We start from the raw sequence: 13,064 nt of genomic DNA, 5'->3' as shown, positions 1-13,064 counted from the left end.
TGACAGATACGTCTTTGCACTCGTGGAGCATAAACTCTACTGGAAACAAAGCGGTGGCTTCGTGTGTTCAGCACTTATATCAACTGAGGTTCAGAGAGGGTGGGGGACCTGCCCGACGACACACAGCCGGAAGTGAGGGGACCAGGATCCCAGCCAGATCCGTGTGACCACAGTCTCCTTTCACATCGCCTCTGCTGTGGGCACACTTTGCTCTTATGTGACCTTGAACAAGTCCTGCCCTCTCGGCCATCAGTTTGCCCGTCTGGAAAGCAGCCAGCATTCTGGCTCTCTGCAGGGCTGCGGGTAGCATCAGATGTCTGGATGTGAAGGACCCTCAGCTCTGGCTCTTTGCCGAGCTGGCTGGCGGGTGGAGGAGCAAAGACCACCAGGTGCTGGGGGAGGGACTGGCCGGCAGAGAAAGGAGGCCGGACCGCAGATTTACTCCCTGCTGCCGCTCAGTGGCAATAATTGGGTACTGCAGAGGGTTGGTCTGGACGGCCACCTTCAGTTAGCACAAGGGCCAGAGCAGAAAGGCGCCTCTAGGGAGTGTTGTCTGGTCCTCCCTGGCCCCATTTCTCGGATGTCCAGAGAAAGGAGGCACTCCTCCTTAGGTCATCCAGGGCAGAAGCTTGGGCTGGGCTTTCAGGGTAGGGTGCTTCCCTCCATCCCTGTGGCACTCAAGAAGCCCCCAGTCAGCTTCAGAGCAAGAGAAACAGTTCTACATTCTCTGCTTGATGCCACCACCTCCAGGGAGCCTTCCAGGGTCTCCTTCAGTGGGAAGTGGCCTCACTCCTGCCCTGCAGTCCCACACTCAAACTCTCCTTGCTCCTCCTGCCCCACCCAACCATGACTGTCCTCCTGCCCGCAGCAAATCAGTCAGTGGGGCCCCTTGAGGCACGAGAGATGGTGGAGAGCCATTGTCACCACTCAGGGAGCATGTGCCAGGGGCCCACTCTGTCCTGCGGCTCTGCCTGCATCCTCTCACTTGAACCTCGTAAGAACCTTGCTAAGTTGGGGTTATTTTGAGCCCCATTTTTCAGGTGAGGGAAGGGCAGAGAGCTTATGACTTTTACACACAGAGTGGTGTGGCAGGGACTCAAACCCAGGTCTGTCTCTTCTCTGGAGAGGCGCCTGCATTTGGAGGTGAAAACTACCCCCGTGGCCATATGACAGTCCACTGTGACCGGACACTGAAATGACCAGTCCAGGGGGCTTGTGGGCTGGGGCCTCGGCTTCACCACTGTGCTGCTGGGTGACTTCCGGCAAGGCCCGTTCCTCTCTGGACCCTGGTTCCTCATCTGTGTGTGTGTGTGTGTGTGTGTGTGTGTGTGTGTGTGTGTGTGTGTNACTGTGTGTGTGTGTGTGTGTGTGTGTGTGTGTGTGTGTGTGTGTGTGTGTGTGTGTTCTGGGCTACCTCAGAGATCCATTCTGGCTTTGAGTGTGGCATGTCCCATCTTGGGCAGGTCCCAAGGCTTGGGCCCTGGGAGGGAAGGGTTTTGAAGGTCATGGGGAAGGGTTGCAGATGGCAGTGTGGGAGGCAGAGTTCTGGCTAAGAGCTGGACCCCTTGGGTGCACCTCCTGCTTGCATGTCAGTGTGTAGGGCTGGGGATCAAGGGGAAGTGTGGACTGTGAAGGCACGAGGGATCCGGCTTTGGGACAGGTATGGGGCTAGGGGCTGACAGCGGCCACTCCCCGCCAGCCCCGGCTGGAGGCAGACTCATAAATCCCACGCCAGGCCAGTCTGTAAATTCCTGTGATTCACATCCAGCCTCTTGGAGGACAGAGACATTTGGGGCTGTGGGGCTGGCTGTTCTCTCTCGGACAGGACAGGTGGGTACTGGGGAGAAGCCTCTTCATGGGTCCAGCCGTCTCAGATAGCCCCCCGAGGAGATGCGATGCTGAGCCACCTCTGCCCACGCCCAGGCCACCGCTGCCTAGGCCATTCCTGTGCCCTGGCCCAAATCACCCTGGAGGTCACGTGTGTGGACACACTCTGTGGCCTCAGAGATCTCATAGGGCCTGTGGCCCTGTGAGTGGAGGATTACCCAGGTGCTGAGGCAAGAGACTGAAGGCACAGACTGTTTCAGCATAACAAAGAAAATAGAATAAGAATAGTCAAAATACAAATTAGATATAGAGATGATCATGGATAATTATCAATTATTATTATAAACATTATTAATCATTACCTTTTAATTACTAATATAACCTAGGAATAACCGGTGGGTATAGGGTCAGCTGCTGAAGGGATATTGTGGGAAGTGACCTAGAAGGCAAGAGGTGAGCCCTCTGTCATGCCCACATAAGGGCTGCTTGATGGCTCCTTGGTCAAACGGTAACGCCAGTGTCTGGGAAGGCACCCATTACTTAGCAGATCGTGAAAGCGAGTCTCCTTTCCTTGGAGGAGTCAGGGAACACCCTGCTCCACCAGCTTCTTGTGGGAGGCTGCATATTACCCAGGCCTGCCAATAGTCATCTGGAGGCCTAAACCCCTCCCTGTGGTGCTGTGCTTCAGTGATCACGCTCCCTGTCCACTTTCATGTTCCTCCCGTACTCCTGGTTCCTCTTTGAGGTTCGTAGTAGATAGCAGTAGAAGGAATAGTGAAAGTCTTAAAGTCTTTGATCTTGTAAGTGCATAGAATAAAATGCTGATGTATGCTGCCTTCTCTCTCTCTGCTCCGGCTGCCTAAGAGGGGAGGGCCTCCTGTCCTGTGATCAAGTGATTTGCTTCATCTTGTCAATCACTTAGAAGATTCATCCTCCTTACCCTGCCCCCTTGTCTTGTACGCAGTAAATATCAGCGCACCCAGTCGTTTGGGGCCCCTACTGGTCTCCGTGTTGTGATGGTAGTAGTCTCCCAGGCCCAGCTGTTTTCTCTTTATCTCTTTGTCTCCTGTCTTTATTTATTACAATCTCTCGTCTCTGCATACGGGGAGAACACCCGCTAAGCCCCGTAGGACTGGACCCTACATGACCGGGAGGGTTGGCTCCATGAGCCCCACAGTGAGGTCTCCTGCCAATCTGCAGGACATTCTGTCTTGGGGTTGTGAGGACACGGTGGGAGATTGGGGCCCAGTCTGTGCATCTCTCATTCCAGGGAGGCCAGGGCCCTGAATCCACTGTCCCTTAGGCAGGAAGGGGACAGGGACACTCAGGTTAGGGCTGCAGCCATTTGCCGACTTTCATCAGGACTTTTGCCACACTCACATGTCACTGGAACTCTTCTTAGTGTTTTTTAGAAATCAGCTTACTTTTAAAATTTAAGTGTGTGTTTTAGCCTCGTCTTTAGCCATATTTGTGAAATCAGGGTCTGATATACTAGTCAAATACCCGCACACATGTACACATACACATGTGCACACACACACTCACACAGACCCATACATATACACATATATGTGAAAATATACACATGAAATATATCCATGAAAGTAAACACATAGTTAAAATAGCAAATGCTCAGCTCCGTGTACCATCTAATCCTGCTTTAGGTTTAGAGTGACTCTAGTCTCCCCCGTTATGGGTGATTCCTTACGGGTGATACAAAACAGGTTCAGCTGGCTCACAGAGCTGAGCATTTACCAGCCATTCTAGCCTTCCCCCACTTTACAGACAAGAAAACCAAGGTCCAGAGAGGTGCAGGGCCTGCCCGAGGTCGCACAGCACTGGGATTAGTGGCCAGCCCGCCTGACTCCCAGTTGAGTGCTGCTTTGTGGAAACACACTCCGTGTCTGCGGTGTGCAGGGCTCCTTCCTCCAGAAGCACATGTGGATTCAGAGGCCTTTTGGAGACAGTGGCCTAACACGCCTCCTTCCCCCCCACCTCCCAGTGCCCAGCACCCTCACTGGCCGGCACGGATCTGGGTGTGCAGCCACTTGGCACACTGATCCACACACGTGGGCAGAGTCACAACACAGAAGCTTGCCTGCACACAGAGGCATTTGCGCCAGCTCCCTGCACACTCGTGCCTGGTGTGCTCAGAGGACCACCTGTGCTGCTCATGGAGACAGGGTTAATGTCCAGGAGACAAGAGACAGCTAATGTCCAGCTGTCATTTCTCTACCTCAGGTCAGAGAGTCTGACCCACTTAAGAGCCTTCCATGGCTCCCTATGGCCTACAGCATTGAGCCCCAAAACTCATACTCTTCGGACTTCGAAGATTCTCCACCCTATGCCCCACCCTCCCCACAGAGCTCTTCCTCATTCTGTCTCTGTTCCCTGCTTCGGCCAGCAGCTGTCCTGGATGCGGCCCACACTACACCTCTGCCCACACTGCCACACTGCAGCCTCTTTACCCAATACCCTCCAATTCCTCGCCATGCAATTCTTTCTCAGTCATGCCCCGGACTGCATTGAAGCCAGGCTGTCTTAAAGAAGCTCTCCCAGACTGCCCTTTTCACCAAGGCAGGATCATGACTTGCCAAATGTTTCACATGTGTTAGTAAGACTAGAGTCGGAGCAGGCATCAAACCTTACATCCCATATGTCACACCTCACCACAGACCTGGGCGCCAAATACCCTGAAGAGTCTGAACTCACGTTGGCAGTTAGCAAAGTGCTCCTATGGCCGCATCTGCAGTTAACACAGCATCTCTATGGCCACTGTCTCCCTTGATCCCCACAGCCACCCTGGGAGAAAGGCAGAAAGAAATCATTTGATAGAAAGGACGCTGAGGCTCTGGAAGGGAAAGGGACTTGCCTGAAGTCCCAGGGTGAAGCAGCATCTCTGGACTCCCAGTCCAGTGCTCTTGCCCAATACCATGCTGCTTGCCTCTACCCATCTCCGTTGGTCATCAGAGCATCATAGAGCAAGCCCCAATCCTTGCCTCATTTTGGTTTATGGGCGCTGGACCCACAGCCCCACCCTACAGTCATTTGGAGACAAAAACAGATGCTATTGTTCTTCCTTAGAGAATGTGGCCAGTGGAAACAGGGCACACTGGGAATCAGAGTGAATGTCCTTGCAAGAGGGCCATAGGTCAACAAGTCCAAGCCAAAAGATGCAGAATGCTTTTCCTTAGAAATCTTTGGGAGTGAAGCAGGTTTCAGACACTCCTGTCCCTGCCCCTGCAGCCAGCCCTACTACATTGGTTTAGATCCGGTAGGGTGGGGTGGGGGTGTGGGCGTGGTGGGGGTGGAAGAAAACATCAGATTGCCCATGGCCCCCAGGCTCTTGTCCTGGTCCAGGCCTGGGTGCCATTCTTACACACTCACACTCGTGTGCAAGCCCCCCCCCTCACATCACACACCTTGATGGTCGCACAGTCACAGCCTGGTCTCTGCTCCTGTGGGCCAGTGGCTGGACACCCCTTGGAATGGCTCAAAGGAGTCAGGACTTAGAAGTGGGGACATCAGGGTAGCTGAAGGAAATCCACACACCCAGAGCAGATCGGGGTTCAGACTCTCTGACCTGAGATAGGCTCCCCAGGGGCTGGGAGAGGAGGTGGAGGGAATGGAGGATGGAGCACAGACAGAAGAAAGAAGGAGGAATGCAACGTGCGGGGCGGCCGCCAAGAGTGAATATGGAGGGAAGTGCCATGCAAGTGCTGGAAAGAAGCGGGCAGGTGAAAGGAGCCCCATAGCCCCCTCCCTAAAAACGACCACCTCCGGGACTCAGTACTCCTTTGGGGGCAGGCTCCATCAGCCATCGGCCACTCAGGGCTCCAGGACCCACGGTCCGAGTGCCTGGGATGGAGACGGCCGGTTCTGCCACAAGGTCCGATACTCTGGAATCCAGCCCCATTTCCCTCCTGGCCACGTCCGTCCGGCGGCCTCTCACGCCCTATTCAGCTCCTACTCACCTGGGGACCCCGGGCGGAGCGCGAGGGCACCTGCCAGGGGAGGGCCAAAGGGGTCGGGGAAGCCCCCTGATGCCTGCGTCAGGCCAGGACGCTCTGCACCTGCAGCCAGGAGTCATCCACGGGCGCCCGTGGGCGTGCTGACAGTGGTCATGTTGATGTCACCGATAGTGCTGGGCGCCTCCCTCAGCACATGGTGCGTGCGCAGCATCTGGTCTCCCCGCTGTGCCTGCTCTGTCCACTCCTCCATCAGCATGTTCTGGTTCCCACTGGAGTACAGGCTGGCCAGCAGCTCCAAGAAGATGAACTCCTTGGTCTGAGAGTGGGTAAAGGGGGAAGGAGGTTGGAACCTGATGCCTGTGCTGCTCTGGCCGCCCCACGGGGCCCTGCTGGGAATGTGTGCTGGACTTGGAGCCCCGAATATGGCTTTTCAGGCAGCTTCTACACCGCTTAGATTGGAAGATCTGCCTGCCCACTGCCCTTTTCTCACTCAGATGAGGACACTGAGGTCCAGAGGAAGAGTCACCTGTCCAAAGTCACAGTTCTGGGAAGGGACTTAGGATCTATCATGCCACCAGGACACCTGTCTACTCAGTTTTTAATTTTTGGAGATAGGATCTCGCTCTGTCACGAGGCTGGAGTACAGTGGGCGAGATCATCGCTCACTGCAGCCTCAACCTCCTGGGGTCAAAGTGATCCTCCAACGTCAGCCTGTCGAGTAGCTAGGACTACAGGCACGTGCCACCACCAAGCCCAGCTATTTAAAAAAGTTTTTATATAGAGATGAGGTCTCATTATGTTGCCCAGGATGGTCTCGAACTCATGGGCTCAAGTGATCCTCCCACCTTGGCCTCCCAAAGTGCTGGGATTACAAGCATGAGCCACTGTAATCCCACGTTATATTTCTATGGGACAACTCTGGTCTGGACCGTGCCTCCCTTTCTGAGGTTGGTCCCACAAGGCTGGTCGGCATCTCCCCCAGGCCAACATGGCCACCTGGGTCCCCAGTGCCACAGGAATTCCCTACCCCCATGAGGCGGCACATGCACGTTGTTGATCATGAGGTGGATGATGGTCTTGGGCATGAGGTCCTGCACGTTCTTGTTGACAATGGCCATGTTCTGAATGGTCTCCACTTGCTGCTCCAGCTGTGGTCCATGGAGTGCATGAAGCTATCGGAGCCATTCCCCTCGGTCTTGCTGGCCTGTCATGAAGAACACAGGGCATCAGGGTACACAGGCCATGTCGCCAGGCTCCAGGCATCTCCTGCAAGGGTACCTGGAACATTGACGCAGAGAGAGAAGCAACTGGCCTAAACAGACACCCAGATCCCCACATGCTCTAAAGGGTTTCAGGTCTCTGCCCATCCCTATATCTCTCAGGACCCCAGACTCCCCTGATTCAGCCTCATCTTGTTTCTGACTGTAGTACCCAGAGTTTGCCTCAATTTCCCAATCCAGAAATGAGAAAACAACATCTGCAGGTCCTTTGCTTAAAGACCTGGCCAGAGCTGGTGCCAGGCTGCAGACGCCTGGCAGGAAGCAAGAGAAGGTCACACTCACTTTCTTCTCGTCCTGGGAGGCCCACACACCAACATTGCCACCACTGCTGGCACCAGGGAGCACAGCCAAAGTAGACACACACAGCGGGGAAAAGGGGAGAGGTTGAGTGAAGCTGGGACACTGCACCCCAACTCTAAGGCTCCTCTAGACAGTGCCACAGTGAAATAGGGGAGAAAAGAGAAGGCAGTCACAGGATGAAGGGGTGGCCTACCCCTCCACACCTGTGGGCGTTTCTCATTAGGCGGAACTAGAGACTTGAGAAAAGAAATGAGACACAGAGACAAAGTATAGAGAAAGAAAAAGCAGGCCCAGGGGACTGGTGCTCAGCATAAGAGGGCACTGGTCTCTGAGTTCCCTAGTATTTATTGATAATTATCTTTACCATCTTAAAGATAAGGGAGTGGCAGGATAATAGGATCATTGTAGGGAGAAAATCAGCAGTAAGACATACTAATAAAGATCTCTGTGATATGAATAAGTTTAAAGGAAAATGCTGTGCCTTGATATGCATATGCAAACATCTCCATAAACCTTTTAGCAGCATTGCGCCAGCAAGTCCCACCTTTTGCCGTAAGGCGGTTTTCTCCTATCTCAGTAAACAGAGCATACAATCGGGTTTTACACGGAGATGTTCCATTGCCCAGGGACGGGCAGGAGACAGATGCTTTTCTCTATCTCAACTGTCAACAACCGCCAAGAGGCCTTCTTTCCTCTTGTACTAGTCCTCCTCAGCACAGACCCTTCACGGGTGTCAGGCTGGAGGACGATCAGGTCTTTCCCTTCCCATGAGGCCATATTTCAGACTATCACATGGGGAGAAACCTGGGACAATACCTAGCTTTCCTAGGCAGAGGTCCCTGTGACCTTTGGCAGTGTAAGTGTCCCTGGGCACTTGAGATTAAGAGAATGGTGATGACTTTTTTTTTTTTTTTTTTTTTTTGAGACGGAGTGTGGCTCTGTCGCCTGGGCTGGAGTGCAGTGGCCGGATCTCAGCTCACTGCAAGCTCCGCCTCCCGGGTTTACGCCATTCTCCTGCCTCAGCCTCCCGAGTAGCTGGGACTACAGGCGCCCGTCACCTCGCCCGGCTAGTTTTTTGTATTTTTTAGTAGAGACGGGGTTTCACCGTGTTAGCCAGGATGGTCTCGATCTTCTGACCTAGTGATCCGCCCGTCTCGGCCTCCCAAAGTGCTAGGATTACAAGCTTGAGCCACCGCGCCCGGCCTATGGTGATGACTTTTAACCAGAAAGCTGCCTTCAGACACTTGTTTAACAAGGCACATCCTGCACAGCCCAAAATCCATTAAACCTTGAGTCACCACAGCACATGTGTCTTGCAAGGACAAGGTTGGGGGTAGGGTCACAGATTAACAGCATCTCAAATACAGAACAAAATGGAGTCTCTTATGTCTACTTCTTTCTATATAGACACAGTAACAGTCTGATCTTTCTTTCTTTTCCCCACAACAAGAAACCAGTATCATAGAAAGGGCATGCAGGAAATGCCATCTGTGGCAGAGACGGAGACACAAAACTGCCACTGGAGAAGGATGGGAGGACCAGAAAACTTAACTCTGATCTCACCCCCAGAGTAGATAGTGGGGAGGATTCCTGGTTATTTCTGAGTCAAATAAGGGCTCAGAAACATGGCATGACTTGGCATCGCTGTGGAGGGTGCCCCAGGGCCCCCTAGTATCAGCAGCTTGCCCCTCCTCTCCTTGCCCTGCTGCTCACCCCAACACACTCAAGGTACACGCCAGCCCTCAGAAAGGAGGACTTCCAGCTCTTCACCTCCTCCTGTGTCTCACGGGCCAGCTCCAGCTGCTGATAATCCTTGTAGAAATTCCTGCAAGACAGGGCAGGCAGTGAGGGCAGATGGGCAAAGCCCCACCCTCCCTGGGGGCTAAGGGTATGCCTGGACTTTGGGGTCATCATACCTGAGGCAAGTCCTGGCTTGCTCATTTCCCAGCTGTGTGATTCTGGGTAAATCCCTTCCTTTCAGCCTCAGTTCCCTTATTGGGAAGATGGGTTAATAATAATTCCTGCCTTGTTATGGTTTGGCTGTATCCCCATCCAAATCTCAACTTGAATTGTATCTCCCAGAATTCCCACACGTTGTGGGAGGGACCCAAGGAGAGGTAATTGAATCAGGGGGGCTGGTCTTTCCTGTGCTAGTCTCATGATAGTGAATAAGTCTCATGAGATATGATGGGTTTATCAGGGGTTTCTCCTTTTGCTTCTCTCATTTTCTTCTGCTGCTGCCAATGTAAGAAGTTCCTTTCACCTCTCGCCATGATTCTGAGGCCTCCCCAGCCATGTGGAGCTATAAGTCCAATTAAACCTCTTTTTCTTCCCAGTCTCAGGTATGTTTTTATCAGAAGTGTGAAAATGGACTAACACATTAAATTGGTACCCTTAGAGTAGGGCATTGCTGAAAAGATACCTGAAAATGTGGATGTGACTTTGGAACTAGGTAACAGGCAAAGGTTGGAACAATTTGGAGGGCTCGGAAGAAGGCAGAAAAATGTGGGAAAGTTTGGAACTTCCTAGAGACTTGTTGAATGGCTTTGCCCCAGAATGCTGATAGTGATATGGACAATAAAATCCAGGCTAAGGTGGTCTCAGATGGAGACAGGGAACTTGTTCGGAAGTGGAGCAAAGGTGACTCATGTTATGTCTTAGCAAAGAGACTGGTGGCATTTTGCCCCGCCCTAAAGATTTGCGGAACTTTGAACTTGAGGGAGAAGATGTAGGGTATTTGGCCGAAGAAATTTCTAAGTAGCAAAGCATTCAAGAGGTGACTTGGGTACTATTAAAGGTATTCAGTTTTATAAGGGAAGCAGAGCATAAGTTTGGAAAATTTGCAGCCTGACTATGCGATAGAAAAGAAAAACCCATTTTCTGGGGAGAAATTCAAGCCAGCTGCAGAAATTTGCATAAGTAGCAGGGAGCCTAATGCTAATCCCCAAGACCATGGGGAAAATGTCTCCAGGCCATGTCAGGGACCTTCATGGCAGACCCTCCCTCTTGGGCCCACAGGCCCAGGAGGAAAAAGTGGTTTTGTGGGTTGGGGCCAGGGACCCCGTGCTGTGTGCAGCCTAGGGTCTTGGTGCCCTATGTCCCAGCCACTTAGCTGTGGCTGAAAGGGGCAAACGTACAGCTCAGGCTGTGGATTCAGAGGGTGGAAGCCCCAAGACTTGGCAGCTTCCATGTGGTGTTGAGCCTGTGAGTGCACAGAAGTCAAGAATTGAGGTTTGGGAACCTCCACCTGTTGGAACCGAACTCTCGATTCCCTCCTGGGCAGGGGTCGCCGCGAAGGATCACCGACACGAGGTTCACAGCAGAGAGTTATTTATTACTAGCGCGCTAGGGTCCCAAGCTCTAAGTTGGCCCTGGGACCCCGACTGCTTGTTACAGGCTGTTTATATAGGCAAACACAAGTTCAAACACAGTTTATGGCGCGAAATTCAAACAAAGCTTAAGGCGTAAAATGATTGGGTCTAGCTATAGCCTGAGCAAGGGGTCTTGGTTTAATTGGTTAGAGCAGGACCTTATGAGGTTCTTTCCTGGAGTTGTTGATTCCGGGAACTTCGAGGCAGGGTGAGACCCCTGGAATTGGCAGGGTGGGACCTCATGAGGTTGTTTCCTGGAATTGGCAGGGTGGGACCCTATCAGGGTGGGACCCTATCGAGGCAGGGTGGGACCCTATCTAGGGCCACCTGGTGCTAACTTTTTAGGTTTTGTGAGGCCTAGTTTCACACCCAGATTTCAGAAGATGTATGGAAATGATACCCAGGCAAAAGTTTGCTGCCAGGGCCCTCATGGAGAACCTCTGCTAGGGCAGTGCAGAAGGGAAATGTGGGGTCAGAGCCCCCACACGGAGTCCCTCCTGGGGCACTGCCTACTGGAGCTGTGAGAAGAGGATCACTGTCCTCCAGACCCCAGAATGGTAGATCCACTGACAGCTTGCACCATGTGCCTGGAAAAGCTGCAGCACTCAATGGCCAGCCCATGAAAGCAGCTGGGATGGAGGTTGTAACCTGCAAAGCCACAGGGGTGGAGCTGCCCAAGACCATGGGAACCCAACTCTTGCATCAATATGACCTGGATGTGAAACATGGAGTCAAAGGAGATCATTTTGGAGCTTTAAAATTTGACTGTCCTACTGGATTTTGGACTTGCATGGGCCTTGTAACCCCTTTGTTTTGGTCGATTTCTCCCATTTGGAACAGCTGTATTTACCCAATACCTGTACCCTCATTGTATCTAGGAAGTAACTAGTTTGTTTTTGATTTTACAAGCTTATAGGTGAAAGAGACTTCCCTTGTCTCAGATGAGACTTTGGATTGCGGACTTTTTGGGTTAATGCTGAAATGAGTTAAGATTTTGGGGGACTCTTGGGAAGGCATGATTGGTTTTGAAATATGAGGGAGGACATGAGATTTGGAGGGGCCAGGGGTGGAATGATATGGTTTGGCTGTGTCCCCACCTAAATCTCAACTTGAATTGTATCTCCCAGAATTCCCACGTGTTGTGGGAGGGACCCAGGAAGTGGTAACGAATCATGGAAGCTGGTCTCTCCCGTACTATTATCATGATAGTCAATAATTCTCATGAGATCTGATGAGTTTATTGGGGTTTCTGCTTTTGCTTCTCTCTCATTTTCTCCTGGCACCACCATGTAAGAAGTGCCTTTTGCCTCCTGCCATGAGTCTGAGGCCTCCCCAGCCATGTGGAGCTATAAGTCCAATTAAACCCCTTTTTCTTCCCAGTCTCAGGTATGTTTTTATCAGCAGTGTGAAAACGGTCTAATACATCCCTCTTCAGATCACTGTGATGATTCAGCCAAACATTATCCTAAAAAAAATAAGTTAAAAGTCTTGCTTAAATATGACAAGCTTATAAAAATCAACAGAAACATTATATTAGAATTTCTAAAGTAATTTCCATTGAAATCAAGAATAAGAAAAACTGCTGCTTTCCCCAGTGTTAGTCAACATTATTTAAAATGTTTAGCTAATTAAACTGAAAAAAAAAAACAATTGGTATGTATATTGTACAAAAAAGGTAAAATTGCATATTTTTGTATATAATAGAGAACAGAGAAAATCTATGATTTTAATAAGATAAATACTACAATAAATAATAAAATATATGTCAAATATATATATATGTCAAATATATATATACAGCACATAAAAATTAGCCTTTCTCAGTAGGAAGAATAACTAGTCATGGATGTAAATTTATTTTTTAAATAACACATAAAAGCATTATATATTGCTTAGGAATACATATAAAACCATTATCTATTATTTAGAAATGCAAAAATACATTTAAAAAATGTTTAAATGTTTGGGAATTATAAACACTGGCTTCTAGACATATCTAGAAAGGGGGAAGATGAAAGAATGTCATCAGGCCGGGTGCGGTGGCTCAAGCCTGTAATCCCAGCACTTTGGGAGGCCGAGACGGGTGGATCACGAGGTCAGGAGATCGAGACCATCCTGGCTAACACGGTGAAACCCCGTCTCTACTAAAAATACAAAAAAATAAGCCGGGCGAGGTGGCGGGCGCCTGTAGTCCCAGCTGCTCGGGAGGCTGAGGCAGGAGAATTGCGCGAACCCGGGAGGCGGAGCTTGCAGTGAGCGGAGATCTGGCCACTGCACTCCAGCCTGGGCGACAGAGCGAGACTCCGTCTCAAAAA

At 51.2% G+C, this 13,064-nt stretch overlaps 2 pseudogenes; one reads left to right on the top strand and one right to left on the bottom strand.

The window, feature by feature from the left end:
- Positions 1-2,398: 2,398 nt before the first annotated feature.
- On the bottom strand, positions 2,399-9,289 carry LOC112627512 (annotated as a pseudogene).
- Positions 9,290-12,591: 3,302 nt separating this feature from the next.
- LOC112627511 overlaps positions 12,592-13,064 on the top strand; it is a 3,847-nt pseudogene continuing 3,374 nt past the window's right edge.

The sequence above is a fragment of the Theropithecus gelada genome, chromosome 7a (genome assembly GCF_003255815.1).
Source record: "Theropithecus gelada isolate Dixy chromosome 7a, Tgel_1.0, whole genome shotgun sequence".
NCBI classification, from domain to species: Eukaryota; Metazoa; Chordata; class Mammalia; order Primates; family Cercopithecidae; genus Theropithecus; species Theropithecus gelada.
The sequence above is the reverse complement of the archived record's forward strand: the minus strand, read 5'-3'. Positions and strand labels throughout refer to the sequence as shown.